Source organism: Podarcis pityusensis (genome assembly GCF_964106645.2).
Source record: "Podarcis pityusensis genome assembly, chromosome: 18".
NCBI classification, from domain to species: Eukaryota; Metazoa; Chordata; class Lepidosauria; order Squamata; family Lacertidae; genus Podarcis; species Podarcis pityusensis.
The window spans coordinates 10,431,632-10,437,631 of record NC_138043.1 but is presented as its reverse complement, the minus strand read 5'-3'; the positions used below and the strand labels follow the sequence as shown (position 1 = coordinate 10,437,631).

Here is a 6,000-nt window from a genome sequence, read left to right as displayed (position 1 = left end):
CCACAGAGCTCCCATCAAGTACCGAGGTTCTATCCACTTCACCAATGGAGACTACAGTGCTGACATCAACTGTACCAGAAGCCACCACTTCTCCACTGCAGACCACAGAGCTCCCATCAAGTACTGAGGCTCTATCCACTTCACCAGTGGAGACTACAGTGCTGACATCAACTGTACCAGAAGCCACCACTTCTCCACTGCAGACCACAGAGCTCCCATCCAGTACTGAGGTTCTATCCACTTCACCAATGGAGACTACAGTGCTGACATCAACTGTACCAGAAGCCACCACTTCTCCACTGCAGACCACAGAGCTCCCATCCAGTACTGAGGCTCTATCCACTTCACCAATGGAGACCTCAGTGCTGACATCAACTGTACCAGAAGCCACCACTTCTCCACTGCAGACCACAGAGCTCCCATCAAGTACTGAGGCTCTATCCACTACACCAATGGAGACTACAGTGCTGACATCAACTGTACCTGAAGCCACCACTTCTCCACTGCAGACCACAGAGCTCCCATCCAGTACTGAGGCTCTATCCACTACACCAATGGAGACTACAGTGCTGACATCAACTGTACCAGAAGCCACCACTTCTCCACTGCAGACCACAGAGCTCCCATCAAGTACTGAGGCTCTATCCAGTTCACCAATGGAGACCTCAGTGCTGACATCAACTGTACCAGAAGCCACCACTTCTCCACTGCAGACCACAGAGCTCCCATCCAGTACTGAGGCTCTATCCACTACACCAATGGAGACTACAGTGCTGACATCAACTGTACCAGAAGCCACCACTTCTCCACTGCAGACCACAGAGCTCCCATCCAGTACTGAGGCTCTATCCACTACACCAATGGAGACTACAGTGCTGACATCAACTGTACCAGAAGCCACCACTTCTCCACTGCAGACCACAGAGCTCCCATCCAGTACTGAGGCTCTATCCACTACACCAATGGAGACTACAGTGCTGACATCAACTGTACCAGAAGCCACCACTTCTCCACTGCAGACCACAGAGCTCCCATCCAGTACTGAGGCTCTATCCACTACACCAATGGAGACTACAGTGCTGACATCAACTGTACCAGAAGCCACCACTTCTCCACTGCAGACCACAGAGCTCCCATCCAGTACTGAGGCTCTATCCACTACACCAATGGAGACTACAGTGCTGACATCAACTGTACCAGAAGCCACCACTTCTCCACTGCAGACCACAGAGCTCCCATCCAGTACTGAGGCTCTATCCACTACACCAATGGAGACTACAGTGCTGACATCAACTGTACCAGAAGCCACCACTTCTCCACTGCAGACCACAGAGCTCCCATCCAGTACTGAGGCTCTATCCACTACACCAATGGAGACTACAGTGCTGACATCAACTGTACCAGAAGCCACCACTTCTCCACTGCAGACCACAGAGCTCCCATCCAGTACTGAGGCTCTATCCACTACACCAATGGAGACTACAGTGCTGACATCAACTGTACCAGAAGCCACCACTTCTCCACTGCAGACCACAGAGCTCCCATCAAGTGCAAAATCTTTATCCACTTCTCCAGTAGAAACTACAGAGGTAACATCAACTGTACATGTTGCCTCCACTATTCCCATAGTACCTGTGGAGGTCACGTCTAGTGGGGAACATCCCTCCACTTCTGCAACGGGTACTACTGAGTTAGCATCGTGGTCCATAGCTCTTTCTACTTCCCATGGAGTGTCTGCTGGATTCACATCAGAGACAGCCACCACTTTAGAGACAGAGAGAGGTATGTTCCTTTATTTCCTAAGGGCTCATCCACACTTATCTTTCCCCAAATTTTCTAGGTGCAGGTCTGTGGTTTATAATGCTGTATCTGAATGTTAAAAAAAAACCAACAACCCTGACTCTTTCAGGACAAAAACTTGCTGTTTAATGCTGAAATGGAACAAATGGCATTTCAGGTTTTCTGCCAATTTAGTGATAAAGTGCAGGCTTCTGCCAAGTAAACTGCTGGGGCAGGAAAAAAGGACTCAGCCTTTCCACTTTTTTAAAAGTTAAGAGTGGTTTACTTACAAACTCTCCGAAGGTCAGATTCATGCCATTTTCCATACAGAATTCAGAAAAAGTTGCACAGGCAGTAAAACTTAGTTTATTTACAGTGGTAAATTTTTCCTATATTATTGGTTTAGTAACTCAAGAGAGGCTTATAAGAACAATGTGGTCTGAGCTGCAGCAACTAGCTCAGAGCTCCTCACATGTTGAGCTTCTCAGGCACTGTGGTTTAAACCACTGTGCCGCTTGGACTTGCCGATCAGAAGGTTGGTGGTTCGAATCCCCGCAACGGGGTGAGCTCCCATTGCTCAGTCCCTGCTCCTGCCCACCTAGCAGTTCAAAAGCACACAGTGCAAGTATATAACTAGGTACCACTCTGGCGGGAAGGTAAACGGCATTTCCGTGCGCTGCTCTGGTTTTGCCAGAAGCGACTTAGTCATGCTGGCCACATGACCCGGAAAAACTGTGGACAAATGCTGGCTCCCTCGGCCAGTAAAGCGAGATGAGCGCTGCAACCCCAGAGTCATTCGCCACTGGACTTAACTGTCTGGGGTCCCTTTACCTTTACCTTTAAGCCTGTCAGGACAGCTTACTCTATGGTCTTAACCCTCTCATGCAAAGGGCGAACCTCAGCCTAGGAACACGGCACAAAAGGAAACCTGGATGATCCCTTCCTTTATATACAGGATGCTTTGCAAGGAACAGGTATGGGGTCACCTGGCCCAGGCACCCCCTGTTTGACACAAACAGGAAGCAGTGGAGGATGGGGAGACCTGGAGGATGGGTTGGTGTCCTGAGACCTGTGGAGAGATCTTGGAAGGTTTGGTCAGAGCGGGTGGAGGAATGGGATGAGGATGTAGAGCTCTCAGAACTGGATCCCAAGGAGGTGCTCAGTAGATTAGGCGGCCTTGGCCTTGGGGACGGCCCGAGAGAAGCCAACCCCAGTGGATCCTGAGACCCCAAGTGTTGCATCGCAGCAGTCTGATGTGACCCCAGCACTGTCAGAAAAGAGTCATTTGCATTTGAATATTCTCAACAGGTACAAATATTATAATGTTTGTTATTAACATAAGAATGAGGTGACACATTTACCATATTTTTCGCTCTATAAGACGCACCAGACCACAAGACGCACCTAGTTTTTGGAGGAGGAAAACAAGAAAAAAAATATTCTGAATCTCAGAAGCCAGAACAACAAGAGGGATCGGTGTGCAGCGAAAGCAGCAATCCCTCTTGCTGTTCTGGTTTCTGGGATAGCTGCGCAGCCTGCATTCGCTCCATAAGACGCACACACATTTCTCCTTACTTTTTAGGAGGGAAAAAGTGAGTCTTATAGAGCAAAAAATACGGTATTTTCTATCCCATGTAAAGACTTTTCGACAGCCCGCTGTTGTTGGGGGTTCCCCCAGACCTCCTCTCACTGGTCCTGCCTGAGGATCAGGACACCAACCATACAAGTGTCTGACTTCTCTGCTCATTGAATGGGAGGCCCCATGGGGCCAGTAGCGTAGCGTGGGTTGCCCAGGGCCGCGTGGAGCAGGGTGGCAAACAAACCGTTGGAGTACACATGCACATTCAACTGCATAAGTGTCACCCAGGAGATCTCTGCAGCTGCAGAGATAAGAAAATAGTAGCCGTTCCATGGTCTGGAGAGGTCACTTCCGGGTTCCCATGGAGAAGCCCAGTGACGGAAGCATGTAGCTGTATTGAGGCAGCACCGGGTGTTGAAATTTTGTGCCCCTTACAATTTTGTGCCCAGGGCAATCGCCTCTGGGGCCCCCCTATGCCACGCCACAGCACTGGGACTGTCAGTTGTTGGCACAACATCTTAGCTTCTCCTTTGCCACATATCTCGGCCTCGGTTGCATTTCTTGACCCGCATGCCGTATGCATCATTGCAACTGATGCACTGGCTGATGGAAACCGAGCTGAGAGTCTGTGTCTGAAAGTGGGAGCGTCAGCAAAGACACGTCAGCAAAAATCTCTGGCCGGCAGTAATGGAAATCTGTCCCCTTCCAGTCACCAAACGCAACGAATCTGTGATCCAGCCTGTTACTGAGAAGCCAATCCTGCAACCGGGAGGTGTTAAGAATGCCACAACGCCACAAGCAACTACGCCCCGTGTCGGAACAACAAGTAAGTATTAACTATTGCTGATACTGTTAGGGATAATTCACTTTCTGACCCACCCTTCACTACAATGTCCCTGGCCGGTCTTGCTCTCATTTTGAAAAGATGTCTATCCATATTCTGCAAATAGATAGATGATAGATAGATATAGATAGATAGATAGATAGATAGATAGATAGATAGATAGATATAGATGATAGATATAGATGGATAGATAGATAGATACTCTACTACACTGAAATGTTTCTTGGATTGTCCTTGAATCTTCCTGCCACACTTGCCATCCTCTCCTTTCAATTCTGGATCCACACATCCTTTTCTAGTCCCTCCCCCTTTTCGGGGTAAGCAGAATGGATCCAGAGCAGGGGTGGCTCAAAGATGGATGCAGCTGCCCAGCTGCTCAACTGCCTCATTCCTTTAGTAAGAATGACTGAATCTGTATCCGCCGCCCATGTCCTGGTTCATGACTAGGGCGTCCACATTTCACGGTCCTGCTCCTGTTACCATTTGCCAATCACCATGGGACTTTTTTTGAGTGGTGGGGTGGCTTTTTTGAAGAAGCCTGTGTGTGAATTTGTTTTATGTGTGGGGATCAGTAAGGCTGTATTCCGATGGCATGAGTATCACGGCGACCGGTAGTTTCTTCGTCCGCCTTCACAACCGTTGTAACATGCCCCTTGTTATCTTCTGCCTGTTCTGCTGTTGAGGACTTCTTGGATCATTCTTTGTCCAGCTCCTTCCCTTTGACCTTACTGCCTTGGGTGACCCTGCTGGGAGTACGAGATTCCCGACAGCTACGCTCACAAGGGTCATAGGAACATGCAAGCCCACTCACCAGGACGAGGCGATGGTCCTTTGAGAACCAGTGCTCTAAGCATGCATCACATAAGCTCTCTTTTGATTTCATTGATATGAACCCTTTCTGGGGACTTCAAGGGCAGGCAAGGGAGAAGGATTATCTCATCTCCCATCACATCTTCTCATGGTAACCCCCGGCTCTCTATTTCCTCCATAGGCTCTTCCGCAAAACCTCCGCTGCCTCCACTTATACCTGCAACAGCCCGCACAACCATCAAAATTACCCCGGTAGTGACAACCCCCAGACAGCCGCCAGTAATTTCCTCCACGGCATCCCAGTTGACAAGTAAGAAAATTTCACAGTGATGGTTTTGTTTTTAATTATTTAAAAATGATTTTTAAAAGGAGGGGGAGCTGGAAGCATGTTAATAATGATTTTATTATTTAGACCCCACACATCTGACTGGGTTTCCCCAGCCACTCTGGGCAGCTTCCAGCAGATACAAAAACATTAAACATTAAAAAACATTTTAAAAACTTCCCAATACCAGGCTGCCTTTAGTTGTCTTCTAAAGATTGTAAAGATTGTAAAGATTGTAAAGATTGACCACTTTTGCGGCCTAGTCAGGAGTCAGGCGCTGGCAGGGAGCGATGCCGCCTCCCCACCACTGAAAAGAAGAACTAAAGTTTGGATTTGATATCCCGCTTTATCACTACCCTAAGGAGTCTCCAAGCGGCTCACATTCTCCTTTCCCTTCCTCCCCCACAACAAACACTCTGTGAGGTGAGTGGGGCTGAGAGACTTCAGAGAAGTGTGACTGGCCCAAGGTCACCCAGCAGCTGCAGCTGGAGGAGCAGGGAAGCGAACCCGGTTCACCAGATTACGAGTCCACCGCTCTTAACCACTACACCACACTGGCGTTCTGCGGCCTAGTTGTGCCCGCGCCATCCTCCCGGTGGCCCCCCCCCCGCCGCAAATGCAAGCTAGGTAGGCTAGTAGGCCAACCTAGCGGCCTACTCAGGG

The 6,000-nt window shown here is 49.2% G+C and overlaps 1 protein-coding gene across 1 annotated transcript in view; it reads left to right on the top strand.

Moving 5' to 3' along the window:
- Nucleotides 1-1,497: 1,497 nt before the first annotated feature.
- LOC308467230 (mucin-16-like) overlaps nt 1,498-6,000 on the top strand; it is a 56,165-nt gene continuing 51,662 nt past the window's right edge. Inside the window, exons 1-3 of the mRNA XM_080988691.1 lie at nt 1,498-1,782; nt 4,068-4,184; nt 5,194-5,322. The gene's annotated coding sequence lies outside the window, so the exon portion shown is untranslated. The remainder of the gene's footprint in view (nt 1,783-4,067; nt 4,185-5,193; nt 5,323-6,000) is intronic.